Source organism: Mus musculus, chromosome 12, assembly GCF_000001635.26.
Source record: "Mus musculus strain C57BL/6J chromosome 12, GRCm38.p6 C57BL/6J".
In the NCBI taxonomy this organism is placed as follows: Eukaryota; Metazoa; Chordata; class Mammalia; order Rodentia; family Muridae; genus Mus; species Mus musculus.
Genome location: NC_000078.6, coordinates 5,585,663 through 5,604,733, shown reverse-complemented (window position 1 = coordinate 5,604,733; position 19,071 = coordinate 5,585,663). Strand labels below are relative to the sequence as shown.

Below are 19,071 nucleotides of genomic sequence, written 5' to 3'. Positions count from 1 at the left end.
TTGAGTTCCTTGGGGCAAGTTGATCTTTGCCATCAGGATATCTAATTTCTTCTTGTTTTTTTTTTCTTCTTTGCACACAACTATGTAACTAATCACAACCCACAACCCACAACCAACAACCTACAATTCAACTCTCTAGGCCCTAGCATTTATATACTCTCTGAAAGGTCCCCAGAATTCCAAACATCACACAATCACAGAAACTATCTGCCTCTGGCAAAATCATGCCTCTGCTAGAGCTTGAGGCAAAACATAGTCGGCTGCTGTAGACAATCTGAAGAAGCCCTATACCTGGGATTAAAACCAAAACATATTGTTATAATACTTCTGTGTTTTAAAAAAAAAACAAAATTCCAAAATTGTCTCTCCAGAGGTCAATCTCTTCTGGTCCTCTGGTTTATAAATGGTGAAAATAAGACATAAAGGAAGATAGTGCCATACCCCATTCCTTAATTTCCACAGACAGCAAGCCAGAATTAACTCAGGTCTGTTAGTTCTGACCAAAGCTTTTCCTTGCCAAACAAATAATGGGATTTCAATGTATACCAAGGAGCTCAATCTGAGAGAGATGGAGATGTAAGTTTCATCAAAAACACACAGGAGCCATGAGTAGGAAGGACTTGGATAATTAAGATTCATGTTTCCAACTTGAGCCCTTCCAACACACAAACAGAGAGAGAGAGAGACAGAGAGAGACAGAGAGAGACAGAGAGACAGAGAGACAGAGAGACAGAGAGACAGAGACAGAGACAGAGACAGAGACAGAGAGACAGAGACAGACATAGACAGAAAGACAGAGAGAGAGGGAGAGAGAGAGAGAGAGAGCCCTTATACATACAGATAAAACACAGGCAAATAGAAACTGATCATCTAGATGCAAACAGCACACAGGCATGCACAATACTTACCTGCACAAGCATGTAGAAATAATAACAGGAGGCAGTCTCTGGATGGTCCTTCCTTCTGTCTCAGCTCCAGACTTTGTCTCTGTAACTCCTTCCATGGGTATTTTGTTCCCAATGGTCTTCCTTCTTCTTGTGTTTCATGTGTTTTGCAAATTGTATCTTGTATCTTGAGTATTCTAAGTTTCTGGGCTAATATCCGCTTATCAGTGAGTGCATATCATGTGTGTTCTTTTATGATTGGGTTACCTCACTCAGGATGATATCCTCCAGATCCATCCATTGCCTAAGAATTTCATGAATTCAATGTTTTAATTGCTCCATTGTGTAAATGTACCACATTTTCTGTATCCATTTCTCTGTTGAGGGACATCTGGGTTCTTTCCAGCTTCTGGCTATTATAAATAAGGCTGCTATTAACATAGTTGAGCATGTGTCCTTATTACAAATTGGAACATCTTCTGGGTATATTCCCAGGAGGGTATTGCTGGATCTTCTGGTAGTACTATGTCCAATTTTCTGAGGAACTGCCAGACTGATTTCCAGAGTGGTTGTACCAGCTTGCAATTCCACCAGCAATGGAGGAGTGTTCCTCTTTCTCCACATCCTCGCCAGCATCTGCTGTCACCTGAATTTTTGATCTTAGCCATTCTGACTGGTGTAAGGTGGAATCTCAGGGTTGTTTTGATTTTCATTTCCCTGATGATTAAGTATGTTGAACATTTTTTCAGGTGCTTCTCAGCCATTTGGTATTTTTCCATTGAGAATCCTTTGTTTAGCTCTGTACCCCATTTTTAATAGGGTTATTCCATCCCATATACAACCACCAAACCCAGACACTATTGCATATGCCAGAAAGATTTTGCTGACAAGACTCTGATATAGCGGTCTCTTGTGAGGCTATACCAACACCTGGCAAATACAGAAGTGGATGCTCACAGTCATCTATTGGATGGAACACAGGGCCCCTAATGAAGGAGCTAGAGAAAGTACCCAAGGAGCAAAAGGGGTCTGCAACCCTATAGGAGGAACAACAATATGAACTAACCAGTATACCTCTTCCCCCAGAGTTGTGTCTCTAGTTGCATATGTATCAGAGGATGGCCTACTCGGCCATCAGTGGGTGGAGAGGTCCTTGGTCTTGCGGAGATCATATGCCCCAGTACAGGGGAATCCCAGGGCCAGGAACCAGGAGTGGGTGGGTTGGGGAGCAGGGCAGGGGGAGGGTATATGGAGCTTTGGGGATAGCATTTGAAATGTAAATGAAGAAAATATTTAATAAAAAAAGAAATAATAACAGTTCCCCTTTGTTGAACTTCTTCAGTGATCAGACTTTGTCTCTGATAATGCACATTTCCCATCCATCCCTCCGCCCACAGCAATCACTCTTGTTAACCCCACTTCACAGTTGGGAGACCGAAGTTTGAACTGTAAGTAGTCACCCAAATGAACAAAGTCTGTGGTACAGGTGTGTTAGAATGAAGTCTCTGATGGCCTTGACCCCTAAGTCCAAGCTCTGTCATTAATTTATATTATCATGTCTAAGTGGTTATGATGTTAAAATGTAGTTATGATGTTAATATGTAGTTCATATAGACCATCATAATAATAACACAAAATAATCACAATAATGATGGCAATAGCTAAAATCTCATGGCATCATTTCTAAGCCATTCATTTTTTAAAAATGTTTGTTGTCTTATTAAACAGTATTCATTTAGTATTCATTTTTAGATGTTTTTGTGTTATTCTTTTTTTTAATGTAATAACACTATGAAGTAATAGCATTTTAGAGTTGGAAAACAAGCGAGGAGAAAAACAAGGTAGTTTTCTGGAGACACCATTGCTGGTGGATGCCACAGCTTGAGTATGGCTAAGCCAAACCATCCTACATTGATTCGGATGAAAAGGACAACAAATGCAGCTCAGCCCGGACTCAGGACTCAACCCTAAGAGTCTTCGTCCCTTCAGTTCTTCTGGGTGGGCTGACTTACGAGGAGTGGCTCTCTGCGGCTATGCCCTTGGCCTATCCTTGCTGGATTTGCAGTTTCTATCAACCAGTTCAGAAGCAGGAACTGTCCCAGGAGCAGTGGGAGCAGTAAGGCTGGGCCGGAAGTGGCAGCTCTATATCCCCAGGGAGGTATGGAGAGCCCACTCCGATTGTTCAACACCTGAGAACTTTAGGTCTCCCTGAGCACAAAAGCCAAGGCCATTTTGCAGGTGGCCGAGCTTAAGGCCTAGGGAACACTTGGTTGCTGGTTGCTGCCGGGGCTGTCCCCATCACCTCCTAGAGCATCTAAATCCACTGCCCTGTCCCATGCCTGCACCTGGCCTCCCACTCCTTTTGTTTCTGAAACCTCCCCTATCCCTCAGAGACAGCCCCTCTCCTAGCCCTCTCTTTCAGCAGATCAATCCGTTTTTTGTATGAGCAGAGGAGTGAGGAAGAGATCAAGCTGCAGAGACTGAATGCACAGCTCTGATAAGAGAAGCAAGAAGAACCATCTGTGGCACAAGGGGCCGAGCGAGGGATAATAGCCCAGACCCTTTGCTCTGTGCGGCCATACAATGGTCTGCATTCAGCAGGCGCCCTCCTGGTCTCTAATCTAGCAGGAAGGGCACGTGTGCAGTCTATTAGCATTTATTTTGCCTTTCTGCATTGTACTGATAACCCAGTTTCTGACCCAACCTCTCGCTTTTTCTTTTCACTCCACATTATAATTCTGCTTTCTTAAAATCCTATTCAGCTACATTTTTTTAAAAAAAGCCCTCAAACTCTACCTTTTCAAAGAACATCAGTAATTTTCCCCCCAACGGAACCAAGGTGACTTCTACAAAGAATTCACCATTCTGGATTCTATTGATGGTTCAAGAGCTGGGGGACAGGTAGCATTCTTCAAGCTGTATTTATATATTCACTAATAGAAATCAACATAAAAGATGAGCCTCGCTGGTGACACACGCAGCGGTTGTAGAAACCCGGGACCTGAGTGGGCAAACGGTTCCTCATCAGCATTGCTTTCCAAAGATCTAGACACCCAGCACATCCCGGACTGACGCGGGCTACGGAAGCTTCTAATGACCCCGTGGTCAGCACTGTCATTTGTTGCATTATTTGTGACTTTAACAAATTTGTCAGATGGAAAATGGGGAGTTTAATCAATAGCTAATGATAATGAAGAAGAAAAAAAAAGACATTTTGTGGAGCCCTCTTAACGGTTTACTTCTGAGAAAACCAGCAAATTACTCATTGCCATAGAAAGTGGTGACTCCACTGTCAATGCCTTGTGTTCATTACTGGGGCCTCCCAGACAGGCACTACACATATTGATCACTGGAATGTTCTAAAACAGCAACTGGATAAATAAGAAGACAGCTGCGATGTGACCAAGGTGTGGAATGTAGAGGTTGATGTCAGAATCCCAGCTTTAGACTGTGCTGGCTTTATGCTGTCTATTTGTATTCTTTCTGTGCCTTAAAAATCACCTCCCAAAATAACAAAATGAATAGGCATTTTTATCCCAAGGGAAATCTCCTGGACTCTACAGCTATGCACTATGGTTGTATAAACATGGAGAGAGATTCCGATTCGCAACTTCATCTTACAGAGTCATTTCTCACAGAAGGCTCACCTCCTGCCACCCTTGAGAAATATAAAAATCTCTGGGAACTCAGCTACATATAGATTGAAGAAAACAAGAACATAAAATGAGTGACACCCGGTTCTGATCCATATGGGCTTTTTCTTTTCTTGGAAAGATCCCAGCTCCTGGAACACAAAAGTATAGCAGGGCAGGGGATTGCTTTGAAAGACTCAAGCGCCTGATGCTAGTGATGTCTTGATTCTGAGCTGTGAAGGAGGAAATTGTCTGGATACAAGTGACACTTGAACTATGAGTTCTTCTAGTCAGTGGATTCTACCAATAACCATGAAGTAGATCTTGAATTCTGAGTCATTTTTGAGTAGAAGCTGTGGTTTTGTTAACATCTGCCATTTGTTTTCTCTCCAACACAATTGTTTGAAAATGTCTGGGACAGAGAAAATTCAAAAGATGCTACACTGTGCCTGACACACCCAGGTCAAAATGGCTGCCAAGCACTAACCCTCAAATCTCCACAGGGCCATGTGGAACTGGAGACTGACCTCAGGAAAGTGGGGACTGGAAAACCTGCCTGTATGGGAGGGAAACTCTAGAAAGGCAGATTAGCAAGGGCCTTGGTCCCAGAGGCCCTCAAGAACCAAGTAGTTATCTTGGCAAAGAAGTGAAATGGGCTGAGAAAGGTCCTTCTTCAGCCAACTGGAAAGCAGGGCCTGGCCCTAGAGCAGCAACGTCAATGTTCTGGTAGTTGGGAATGTGAGTTCTATGTTGCCTGATGGCCCAGGATCTCAGGAGATCTAGAAAAGTTGCCTGTTTAATGTTCTCAAGTAATTAAAACAATTAAGTACTGTACAGATAAGCACCTCAGTAGAGCAACTTGATCAGGTAGATGTTAAATCCATGACCTTAACCATCTAGTAAAATTAGATAAACGCATCTGTCCCTCCTGTGTGTGGTGACTCCCATCTGGAAAATATTTCATTCCCAGCTGCAACTTCACAAGTTGCCTTTCAAGATTTGTTCAACTATCCTGGGTCCAAAGCTCATAAGGATGGAAGACTGGCTGCTAAGGATCTTGACTCCAGCTGGGGAGATGACGCAGTGAGTAGACTGGTTGTTACAGAAGCTTGAGAACCAGAGTTCACAACCCTGGAATGAATGTAAAAAGCAGAGTGTGGAAGTACTCACCTGAGTCCCAGCTCCCAAAAGCAGAAAGACGACGATTCCAGATGCTTGCTAACCCACCAAAACAGCTACTGGTGAGTCCTAGTTTCAGCAAGAAATTCTAACTCAAGAGAGAGAGAGAGAGAGAGAGAGAGAGAGAGAGAGGGAGAGAGAGAGAGAGAGAGAGAGAGAGAGAGAGAGAGAGAGAGAGAGAGAGAGAGAGAGAGATGCTGCTGGCTCAGCAGGGAACAGCACCAGACCTGATAATATGACTTTGATATCTGAGATAGAAATGGTGGAAGGAGGGAACTGACTTCTGGAAGTTGTCCTCTGACCTCTACATATATGTGATGGCACTTGCATACCCAAGCACAAACCTACACATAAAACTAACTAAATAAATACATAAGTGCTTACATAAATGTATTTTTTAATTAAAAAAAATTAAGGTAGAGGGCCTGTAGAGATTGCTCAGTGGTAAATAGACTTGTCATTCTTATCAGAGGATATGGGTTTGATTGTGATGACTGCTCACAACCACCAGTAACTCTAGTCCTGGGGGACTTGATGCCCTCTCTGGCACTGCCCACACATGGTACACAGACATACATGCAGGCTAAAGGATCATACACATAAAAATATGTGTACACTCAAACATAAAGTTTTGTACACCTCTTTGTATATACACATGCATGTGCACATGCACACACACACGCACGCACGCACACACACACACACACACTCAAAGTTCTTGCTCTTATAGTACACTCTAGTGAAGGCTGGTAGAGAAAGACCAACATTAAATATATATCCACGTGGACATACACTACTGCTGCAGTTTGAACCTGGTATGTTTGCCATGAGGATCCACAGCCTCCCAACCCCAGAGTGGTGGTGTTAGGAAGGTTATCAAACATTCAAGAGGTAGGGCCAAGAGGGATGTCTTAGGTCTCTGTAAACAAGCACCAAAGGGGCCACTGAAACTCCAAGTCTCCCTCTTCTCCATCTTACATCCAAACATGAAGTAAGAGAATTTGCTCCACTGTGTGTTTCTGTTACGATATATGGCCTCAGAACTGACTGAACTCAGACCAGACCTTCCCAAACTGTCAGCTAAGATATATAACTTTCTGTTTGCAAGTTAGTGGCCTCGTGTATCTCTTACATCAATAGAAAGAAAGCAGGTTAGGACACACACAAACATGCCCATGTGTACATATACATAAAACTCACGTGTATTCATATCATCAGTGAATGAACAGATAAAGCCAAAAGGATTTACATATCAAATATGGAGAATATAAGAAAGAAAAAATCCAAAGAATTCTTAAATTTGTGGTTGTATAACACAAAACTGAGGAAAATAGATGAATGAGAAAAAGAAAAGATTAAGATGAGAGTTCTACATTAAGCCTATAATGCTGGTTGTATGGTAGATTAGAGACTTCATGTAGAATTCTGAAGATATACTTACGGTCATAAAAACATATGTAATGGTTTCCTAAAAGTTCAGGAAAATTAGGGTCTAGAGATATTGCTTAGTGGTTAAGGGCACTGGCTGATCTTCCAGAAAATCAAAGTTCAATTCTTAGCATCTATATGGCTCTTATCTATAACTCCAATTCCAGGAGATCTAATGGCCTCCTCTGGCCTTTTATGGTTTCAGATATACACATGATGCACGGACATTAATGCAGTTAAAACATGTGTGTGTGTGTGTGTGTGTGTGTGTGTGTGTGTGTGTGTGTGTGTATACATTTAAATAACAAAATCATAAAACTTAAAATGGAATACTCTAATTACTTGCAATAATGTCAGCAATTGGTACCACATCTAATGGTAAAATTGATGCAGAAATCAGGACCTCTATTATCAACAATATCTAAATAACATTATGCTAATTTTACTGGGACAATCATACTTTTATGATGGAGTGTAGGGACTGTGACTGCTTGGGTTTTTATAGATTTGTTTGTGTATCTTACTGAAGAAACTGTTGCTATCCTTCACTAGGAACAAGCTTTGGAGTTAGCTCTCCCTGCTTCATCACAGACCAAACACAAATCAAGAAGGTAGCTTTGATACAACATCAATTAAAGTGCAAAGGGGCCAGTCTGCTTGTACCCCGACACAAGTCCTTCTGAGCCCATCTTAGAGGAATGGCCACATTTCAGGGTGTGAAGGGCTACATAGTCATCTTAATAAATTAAATTTATTATTATCACACTATAAAAAGTATCTCATTCCCTCTGGTATTAGAACCATGCCTACCTTCAGCACTTCTTCCTAATGGAACTTAAGGATCTACAGCACTCTTTGCAGTAAGTGTGACTTTTGAAAGTGTACACATGATTTTCCCTCCTAATTTACTGAGCCCAGTCATGTCTCAGAGCTGTCCTGAGTGATGGTTCTATAGGATTCCTGGCAAAAGGCAACATGGATGTCAAAGTACAAGGGAGGAGTGGAGCTCTACATCCAAACAAAGGCAGAATAAGCTACCAGAAGTTAAAACCCAGACCCAAACGGTGCAAAGGGGGTTCTTATAGCCAGAATCGCTGAATAGCAAGGGGTCTTTCAGACAAGTTATCACTGCTTACAGGAATAATAAAAATAAAAGATGACCTATAGCACTCTTCTGATTTGTGTCAATGTTCTTCTCTCACCCAAAGAGTGGGCATAGCCCTAGCAGAAAGGAACAGAGAATTCTTCAATCTACACTGTGTTGCTTCTGAACTGGTTCAAGTCACTGTTCAATACAAAAGAGAAAAAGTTGCCATATTAAATGCCATACAGTCAAATATCAGCTGGTTGAAATGAACATGTCTCCAAGTATTGCTTTCCAAATGTTATAAGCAATGACCTGGAAAACTAAAAACTTATTTTAAGAGAGCAGATATCTTCATCAGTATGAATGGGCTTTTAGATGTCAGAAGAGCAAGGGGGCCATTGGTTAGAGTCAAATAATCTCTTCTTCAGATATGAAACTACCTATTGTCCCCAATGAAGGCTGCTACTCAGCAGAGCAATAAAATTGTTCAGGAGTTAGAGTTGTGAGGGTATGCTATTCCATCTTGATATTAGAAGAAATGTAAGCTGTAAAAGTATGACTTTAAGCCTATTAGAGAGCCATGAGTATCAATAAGCCAAAATGAATTACATTTCAGAAAGGACATGTGGATAGAGATCCAAAGCTGCTTTCACTCTTACTGGAATTGTAGACAGAGGAACCCAATGTGGGCAAAAGGAAGGAAGGAAGGGCCACTAAATCTTCTCATATCCACAGACATGTAGGATGCAAGAAGCCCATGATTCTACTTCAGTGAACAACCCAGATCTCCTTGCTTAAACCTCACCAAGTTTATGAGAATGATGAACCAGATATCAGGGATGAAACAAAGAAGACAGTTTTCACATCACAAGGCATATGGGGATTTCCCTCAGTGCAAGACCATGTGACATGGTACAGGTGTAGAGGAACAAGGAGAAATAGCTAGCAAAAACTCCCGGGAACACCACAGATTACATCCAGTACCCAAAGCAGCTAGTGGAATGATGGAACAAGGCAGGCAGAACATCAGGGGGCATATTCCAGATCTTCTGAGAGTTTTGGCACAGCACATGCAACCCTCCTGCTCAGCCTGAAGTGGGTAGCATGATGGAAAGAGACCTCTTAAAGGAGAGACCCAGGAGTACTAGGAATGTATACAATTTTTCATCATGACCCCAAATGTAGGTATGTGAGCTTTAAGAAACACTGTCTTATTTAGAAAGCCATGAAATTTCGAGATCTCTAAAATTTCATCTCCTCACAGATCTAAACCCTGCTTCTGGGAAAGTTTCAATTACACTAATGTTAAACATTTAACAATAGAAAAGAACTCAATATATCAAAAAACTAGAGCAAAGCTTGGGCTCTGCTCAGCTGAGTACTTACTGAGTATGGAAATTATCTTTCCATATACTAACTTGATAAATAAAGAAGCTTGCACTATTCTGGGTAAAAGTTCATGTATTTCATTTGTTCCTTACATGTATGTTTTTACACACAAAGAGATTCATTTAAAAAGCAAGATATGACTCTGGTCAAAGAAAAAAACAATGGAATAAAATCTAGAGAAGATGCAGAACTTGAATCTCTTTTATAGAAAAATTTAAAACATGATAAACATGTTTTCAAACGTTATAGGAAACCATGGACCATATATGAAAAGATGGAGAATTTCATGAGGGAATAGAAGCTACAAATGAGAACAAAGTGGAAATGCTATAAATAAGAAATACAATCTCAGAAATGAATGATTCATTAGATGGGCTTATAAATTAGATTCACTACATAAAGAGATGTGTGAACTTGAAAACAAGACAAGAAAAATTATCCAATCTAAAATATATAGAGAGGAAGCTTAAGGGTGAGAGGAACAGAGTTTATGAGATCTCTAGATAATATTGAGTAATACTACGTATATGAAATTAGAGTCCCAGAGAAAAGAAGAAATAGAATAAAGTGAAAAAAGAATATCTGAAAATATAGCAGTCAAGAATCTTATAAAACTGATTTAGAGATACAGATGGGAAGTTGCAAAAGCCAATAAGCTACTTCAACCATCATCACCCTGACACCTGGACAAACTGCCAAAAGCCAGGGTCATCAGGAACAACCTCAAATGAACAAAGTTCACACTCATTACATCACCAACACACTCACAGTAGCTGTTTACATAGACACACTGGAGCCCCTAAAACAAAACAATGAAGTAGCTTAAATTGTTTTTAAAATTGAATACTGCTAACCTAGACCTCCATATCCAAGAAATAAGCATTCAATAATAAGCATAAAATACAGACTTTTTCTAGACAGACAAAAATCTGAGAGGATATTTTGCCAACAAATTTGTACTATAAGAAAATATTTTAAAAATATTTCTGGCTGCAGGAAATGAGGTAAAAGACTTGTTTTTTTCAGGGACATAAGAAGGACCATCAAAGCTTAAGTATCCATGTAATTATTTAAGGCCTTTTCCAAAATTCCTGCTCTTATATACACACCCATATTTCTTCCTTTTTCCTCTTCTTCCTTATCAACTTCTGTCTCCCTTGCTCCATGTATTCATTTATACATACATATGTATACACATTTTTAACATCCACAGACTTTTTCAAAGGTATTATAAGGCTTATAACCTGTATAGATGTAAAAACACATAAGAACAAATCTCAGAAAAAAATAAAATTTAATCTTTAAGTTCCTTGCATCATTCACGGAGTAATAATTAGTTGTCAGTTAACTGATAATAAAGATGAAGAGTGACATATCTGGGACGACTATGCTTCAAGCAACAGTAATAAAAAATTAAGATCAACAGAAAAATTAGGATGGTATACTAAAACTATTTCAGTTACACAAAGCAAAAACAAATTTGTTAAAAAGAAAATGATGGTACCGGTATAGCGACAGAAAAGTAGACCAATGGAATAGAATTGAAGACCCAGAAATGAACCCACACACCTATGGTCACTTGATCTTTGACAAGGGAGCTAAAACTATCCAGTGGAAAAAAGACAGCATTTTCAACAAATGGTGCTGGCACAACTGGTGGTCATCATGTAGAAGAATGTGAATTGATCCATTCCTATCTCCTTGTACTAAGGTCAAATCTAAGTGGATCAAGAAACTCCACATAAAACCAGAGACACTGAAACTTACAGAGGAGAAAGTGGGGAAAAGCCTTGAAGATATGGGCACAGGGGGAAAATTCCTGAATAGAAGAACAGCAATGGCTTGTGCTGTAAGATCGAGAATTGACAAATGGGACCTCATGAAACTGCAAAGCTTCTGTAAGGCAAAAGATACTGTCAATAAGTCAAAAAGGCCACCAACAGATTGGGAAAGGATCTTTACCTATCCTAAATCAGATAGGGGACTAATATCCAATATATATAAAGAACTCAAGGTGGAATCCAGAAAATCAAATAACCCCATTAAAACATGGGGCTCAGAGCTAAACAAAGAATTCTCACCTGAGGAATACCGAATGGCTGAGAAGCACCTGAAAAAATGTTCAGCATCCTTAATCTTCAGGGAAATGCAAATCAAAACAACCCTGATATTCCATCTCATACCAGTCAGAATGGCTAAGATCAAAAATTCAGGTGACAGCAGATGCTGGCAAGGAGGTGGAGAAAGAGGAACACTCCTCCATTGTTGGTGGGATTGCAAGCTTGTACAACCACTCTGGAAATCAGTCTGGCAGTTCCTTAGAAAATTGGGCATAGTACTACCAGAGGATCCCACAATGCCTCTCCAGGGCATATATCCAGAAGATGTTCCAACTAGTAAGAAGGACACATGCTCCACTATGTTAATAGCAGCCTTATTTATAATAGCCAGAAGCTGGAAAGAACCCAGATGCCCCTCAACAGAGGAATGGATACAAAAAAAATGTGGCACATTTACACAATGGAGTACTACTCAGCTATTAAAAAGAATGAATTTATGAAATTTCTAGCCAAATGGATGGACCTGGAGGGCATCATCCTGAGTGAGGTAACCCAATCACAAAAAAACTCAAATGATATGTACTCACTGATACGTGGATATTAGCCCAGAAACTTAGAATAACCAAGATATAAGATACAGTTTGAAAAATGCATGAAACTCAAGAAGAATGAAGACCAAAGTGTGGACACTTTGCCCCTTCTTAGAATTGGGAACAAAACACCCATGGAAGGAGTTACAGAGAAAAAGTTTGGAACTGAGACAAAAGGATGGACCATCTAGAGATTGCCATATCCAGGGATCCATCCCATAATCAGCCTCCAAACGCTGACACCATTGCATACACTAGCAAGATTTTGTTGAAAGGACCCTAATATAGCTGTCTCTTGTGAGACTATGCCGGAGCCTAGCAAACACATAAGTGGATGCTCACTGTCAGCTATTGGATGGATCACAGGGCCCCTAATGGAGGAGCTAGAGAAAGTACCCAAGGAGCTAAAGGGATCTGCAACCCTATAGGTGGATCAACATTATGAACTAACCAGTACCCCGGAGCTCTTGACTCTAGCTGCATATGTATCAAAAGATGGCCTAGTCGGCCATCACTGGAAAGAGAGGCCCATTGGACATGCAAACTTTATATGCCCCAGTACAGGAGAACATTAGGGCCAAAAAGTGGGAGTGGGTGGGTAGGGGAGTGGGGGGGGGGTATGGGGGACTTTTGGGATAGCATTGGAAATGTAAATGAGGAAAATACCTAATAAAATATATTTAAAAAGAAAATGATACAAAAGACAATGGAAAAATACATCTTAATGACATAATGATAGACTTAAAAGTCACCATTCCTAAATGTATATTAATGAAATATCAATACTAAAATCCCAAGTGAATAAGACAGAATAAAAAGTATAACAAGCTGTATTTTGCTTACAATGAAAATATTTTAAATATAAAGAGGCACATAGGTTTCAAGTAAAACTATACAGCATAGAAACTGCATGCACAAAAAAGGCATGACTAAGTGAATGTAAGACAAAGATTTTCTAGTGCTTAAGCTCATAGACCAAGACCTAGGGACATATCTACACAAGACATCTCTGCCAGGTATACCAGCTGAGCCCATCAAGGATCTGGAATGCCAATTTCTAAGATGCTTAGATTTCCTTCATGTGAAATTGCACTATCCACCGAGACATGGGGCCAAAGAACATTCTAGTGACAAATGATGGGACAGTTAAGCTGGCTTGACTTTGACCTATGAATCTACAGCTACAAGATGGCTCTCATACCTGTGATTATTGCATTCTGGTACCTAGCTCATAAAGTCCAGTCTACTTATGTAACACGTGTAGACATTTGGACTGTTGGGTGACAGTGGACATGGAGGTGTCTGGCACACAGCTGTACTGTACATGCTGATGTTTAACTCTTACAAGAGCATCTCTGCCTCCCAAGACCTTGGGCACCCTTATTCTGCATAAGGGGGAAGGTTGTATGGACTGAGCAGTAAAAATCCTGCTCCTCTGACTTCTTCACACTTGACAGGAGAGCAGCCTACTGAAAAGATGACCTCTCTCTGCCTTCAAAGCCATGGAGAGTCCTTCAACTCTTACACAGAATATTTTAACCCTTAAGAGACCTTCCCTACCCTCCTTTTGTCTATTATCCTATTTCTCCACACTGAAGGTTTATCTTCTCTATTTTCTCTCCCTACCCTTATATCAATATTTTATATAGAAAATCAAAATGAGATAAAATCTTAAAGGATATAGGAATGTCCTTTCAGCATATGAAACTATCCTTCATATCGTTAGCCATCCAAACTACATTTTAAGTCAATAATAAGATGCCATTTTATATATACTAAGATGTCTAGGCTTTCTGCTCCTCCCTGTTCCAGAGACAGCTGCATCTTCTTGTGCAGTGCCAGCCTCATCCCGTAGACAAAATGGTGAAGGTCGGTGTGAACGGATTTGGCCATATTGGGCACCTGGTCACCAGGGCTGCCATCTGGTCTCTACATGGCAAAGTGGAGGTTGTTGCCATCAAAGACCCCTTCATTGACCTCAACTACATAGTCTACATGTTCCAGTATGACTCCACCCATGGCAAATTCAATGGCACAGTCAAGGCCAAAAATGGGAAGCTTGTCATCAATGGAAAGCCCATCACCCTCTTCCAGGAGCGAGACCCCACTAACATCAAATGTGGTGATGCTGGTGCTGAGTATGTTGTGGAGTCTAATGGTGTCTTCACCACCATGGAGAAGGCTGGGACCCACTTGAAGGATGAAGCCAAAAGGGTCATCATTGCTGCCCCTTCTGCCGATGCCCCCATGTTTGTGGTGGGTGTGAACCATGAGAAATATGACAATTCACTCAAGATTGTCAGCAATGCATCCTGCACCACCAACTGCTTAGCCCCTCTGGCCAAGGTCATCCATGACAACTTTGGCATCGTGGAAGGGCTTATGACCACGGTCCATGCCATCACTGCCACTCAGAAGTCTGTGGATGGCCCGTCTGGAAAGCTGTGCCATGATGGCCGTGGGGCTGCTTAGAACATCATCCCTGCATCCACTGGTGCTGCCAAGGCTGTGGGCAAGGTCATCCCAGAGCTGAATGGGAAGCTCACTGGCATGGCCTTCCGTGTTCCTACCCCCAATGTGTCCATTGTGGATCTGACGTGCCACCTGGAGAAACCTGCCAAGTATGATGACATCAAGAAGGTGGTGAAGCAGGCATCTGAGAGCCCACTGAAGGGCATCTTGGGCTACACTGAGGACCAGGTTGTCTCCTGCGACTTCAACAGCAACTCACACTCTTCCACTTTCGATGCCGGGGCTGGCATTGCTCTCAATGACAACTTTGTCAAGCTCATTTCCTGGTATGACAATGAATATGGCTACAGCAACAGGGTGGTGGACCTCATGGCCTACATGGTCTCCAAGGAGTAAGAAACCCTGGACCACCCACCCCAGCAAGGACACTGAGAGCAAGAGAGAGACCCTCGGTTGCTGAGGAGTCCCTATCCCAACTTGGCCCCCAACACTGAGCATCTCCCTCACAATTTCCACCCCAGACCCCTAAAACGGGAGGGGCCTAGGGAACCCTCCCTACACTCTTGAATACCATCAATAAAGTTCGCTGCACCCAAAAAAGAAAAAAAATGTCTGAAAGCAAAACTGACAAACTTTTTTGAGCATGCAGAACAGCTGGACCCATGCTGTAGGGTTGTGGCAGGGCATTACCATTTTGAGGAAATGTTTACCAATTTCTTATAAAGAGCAAGCATATCTCTCCTAAGACACAGCAATTCTATTCCTAAATATACACTCAAAAGAAATGAAGACATATGCGTACAATAAGATTTATGTAAGAATTTTTATAGCAGCTGTATTCATAATAGCTCAAAACTGAAAACTAGCCAAATATCCATCAACAGAAGAATAGATGAACACAGTCTGATACATTCATATAATGGAATATTATTCATGAGAAGGGCAAGCTACCAATACTCAAAATGATACAGATGAATCTTGAAAGCATCATGCTAAGTAAAATAGTCCAGAATCAAAGGAACAGCCGCTGTATCATTTTACTCATATGAACTACAAGAATGGATAAAATTAATCAAAGATAATGAAATCCAGAGGAAATTGCTTTGGTCAGAGAGTATTGTACTAAGAGTATGATAGAAGCTTCCAAAATGATATAACTCTTTTATGTACTGTTCTCAATGGTGTTTATACAACAGTATAAAATTTTCAACGTTCACTGATGTAAAAGATGTAAGCATTTTATATATCAGTCATATATTAACAACATATAAGTGGATAGAAATATGGAATAACACTATTCAACACATTTATTGGACATCTTGGTGTGACAGATACTATACTAACTAAAAATAAAATCAGGTTTTATATGTGTGTTTGTGTGCTCTATGTGTGTATGTATGTGTATATGTGTGTGTATGTGTATGTGTGAGGGAAAGAGAGAGACAGACAGATAGAGAGGGAGAGAGAGAGAGAGACAGAGAGAGGGGGGATAATGAGAAGAGAAGAAGAGATGCTAAGGGGAGTGGGAAGAAGAATGGTAGAAATGAACACATGTAGGGGGATATTTTCTTTCTGAAACGCCATTCATTTGGAAAATGTGTTATCTCTTTCCCTTTAATCCAAGGACTAAGAATAAACATTTTTTTAATCATATGTGATTTTTTTAATGAGGGAAAAGGAAAAAGTGGAAACACATTTACAAGAATGGCTGAGTTACTTACTCTAAGAGGCATGGGGAGACTTGCTATTGGGTCTAGTTAACATGTCTTCTAGAAGCTATCAGAAGATTCCAGAAATCCAAGACACCCAAAACCCGTGTAATAATGTTAACTATCAAAAGACAGGAAACCGAAAAGGTCTGAAGAATCCAGCTGTAGTCCTTCCTCTTGCTCCCAGAGGTCTATCCTCATTCCATAGGGCCTCTCCAGAGATATCCTGGTGACAGGGATGCCTGCTGTATCTCACTCTGCTACCCAGGGATAAACCCTGTCTGCCCTAATCAAGCTTCTGCTTCATGAGAAATTTGGCCTCAGGCTCTGTCTTCTAGGCTCATACTAATTCTGAACTGGTATTGGAAAAAACAGTTGGAGTCATTTTTCATTACTAGTGAATTTTGCCATATGTGTTTTCTAATTGCTTTACCTAAGTTAACTCTATGTAGCACAACGCTCTAGACAGTAAACATGTGTTCTCATCCTCATCTGACAGGTGATAGAACAGAGACCAGAGAGGTCATCAGCTTGCTCAACTCTGCAATAGTTACTAAAGAAAAGAATGACAAGAAATTCCAAGCACCCTGCTTATTGACTGTCTCCTAATGCCTATGCTGTAGTTTCTCCTTAATATCAAATGGGATCAAATCAATAAGCACAGTAGCACAGAGCCTCTGACCACATACAGTTATGAAAGGCTCGACAGCCAAAGGAAGCTAGAAACACCAACCAGAAGTGCAGGCTGGGCCTACATGTGCCAACCACAGCTTGCACGAGCCCCACTCTGTACTTTCATATGGCTCCTTATGGCTTCACATGGCATAGGTAACTATCCACATACCTGTGCACACTAAAGTATGCAGAAGTCAGGGTGAGGGAGCTGACAGTTTGAAAGGGCATCCCTACCACTGCCTGTGCTTGGAATGGGAAGAGAATTTAAGTCTCCTCATCTCTCTCTGTCTCTTCCCATCCCTCTCCTATCCCTGAAGTCCTTGCCAATGCACTAAGAGATTTGTCATGAGATAATGAAAAACTGAAATGTGACGGATTCAATTACAATTTATATCTTCACTTAACAATCAATTACCATCTCTTTATTGGTGGAACATCATTAAGCTATAATACCAACTCCAGAGAGAAATTCTCTCCAGGAGGAAAACAGCTGGTCCCAGAGCACTACACTAGGCTAGGCTTTCAGGATTTGGAGAGAGACAGGCGAGACAGGAGGTAGATGCAGGCAGTGTGGCTTTCTGGAGCTGTCCTAGGACTAAACAAGGAGTTGGTAGGAGTAGGGAGTCATACCTGCCTATCTGTGCCAAGAAAGGAGCAAAGAGAGTCCACCTTCCTCTTGTCTATATGCATCAAACAACAAAACTGAAGTTGCCATTGAATGTCATCTAGAGCAGTAGCTCTCTAGTGTTAAACACTTGCACAGCACGAACAAAGGACTTCAAAGGCAGCACTCAGCAACATAGGCTAGCTGAGGACTCAGAAATGGTGTATTAAGCAGGCCGCCTCCACTGTGCAGCTGCTGAGAGCCTTCCAGAGGTTAAGGAAGATGAATGTCAGTCAGGCTTTGAGGAGCCCAAGAGCATCTCCAGGGCAGAGTCTGATGGTGTGGTCACAGAGGCGTCATAGGTGCAAGGAAATTGAAATTGCTAGTCCCCTCCCTTCATCTCCTTCTCTTATCATCTCCCTCTTCCCCTCTTGGTCCCCTATACTGTGAAGTTCAGACTGAGAGTGGTCTCCCAACTTCCAACATGTAAGGGGTTACTACCTTTCCAACCACAACCATTCTCACACATATAAATCTGACCATGTCTCTTAAAGCTTAAAATTTCTTCCTGTTACATCATATAATCCTGATCCCTTAGAATGGTATTTGAAGTGTATCAGAGACTGCCACCCCCAAAATGTGCAACCCATAGGAAATATTTAATGAAGGCAGAAGGGAGTTCTGAAAGTCAGAAGGCATTCTCTGCCTCTCTGTATCTGTTTAGAAACATGATATCAATTTTTCCATCACATTCTCGAAGGGTCAAAAGACTCATCCCCAGAGAAGAAACTCAACAGAAACATGAATTTTTATAAACAGAATTAGCCAATAGCCACTACTTACCCCCACATATTTGCTAGACACTTTTCCTTCAAAAACCCAAATTCCATTTCCTTTGTTAAAATAATATTTGAGCTGTAGAGTCTTTCCGCTTCTTGGGGTTTTGCTTCTTTTCTATGAATTCCTGTTCATGCCAATATCAATAAAAGTTGTTTGTCTGGAAACCTGTCTCCCTTTTATTATGTAGGACCGGAGCCTTGGCAAATTCAAAACCCTTCCTAATCTTGCCTCTACTTCATGCATCCTCTGCCCTCTTCATACATACCTCCATGTTATAGTAGCATCACCTTTTATACACATTCTCCATTCCCCCAGCTTTTCCACTTGGCCAGACTGGGACTGAACCCTTCAAGTCCCATCAAATATATCCCTCCCCTGGTTCCATCAAATATATCCCTCCCCTGGTTCCATCAAATATATCCCTCTCCTGGTTCCCTCCAACACCATAAGAAACCAGTGGCTATTATCATTTGCTCTTAAAGTACTTATTTGCTCATGAACTCTTATAGCAATGGTATGACT

The 19,071-nt window shown here is 41.2% G+C and overlaps 1 long non-coding RNA gene and 1 pseudogene across 1 annotated transcript in view; one reads left to right on the top strand and one right to left on the bottom strand.

The window, feature by feature from the left end:
* Gm32398 overlaps window positions 1–5,806 on the bottom strand; it is an 86,196-nt gene extending 80,390 nt beyond the window's left edge. The window contains exon 1 of the long non-coding RNA XR_381224.4: window positions 909–5,806. This is a non-coding gene — a long non-coding RNA (predicted gene, 32398). The remainder of the gene's footprint in view (window positions 1–908) is intronic.
* On the top strand, window positions 14,092–15,316 carry Gm5652 (predicted gene 5652; annotated as a pseudogene).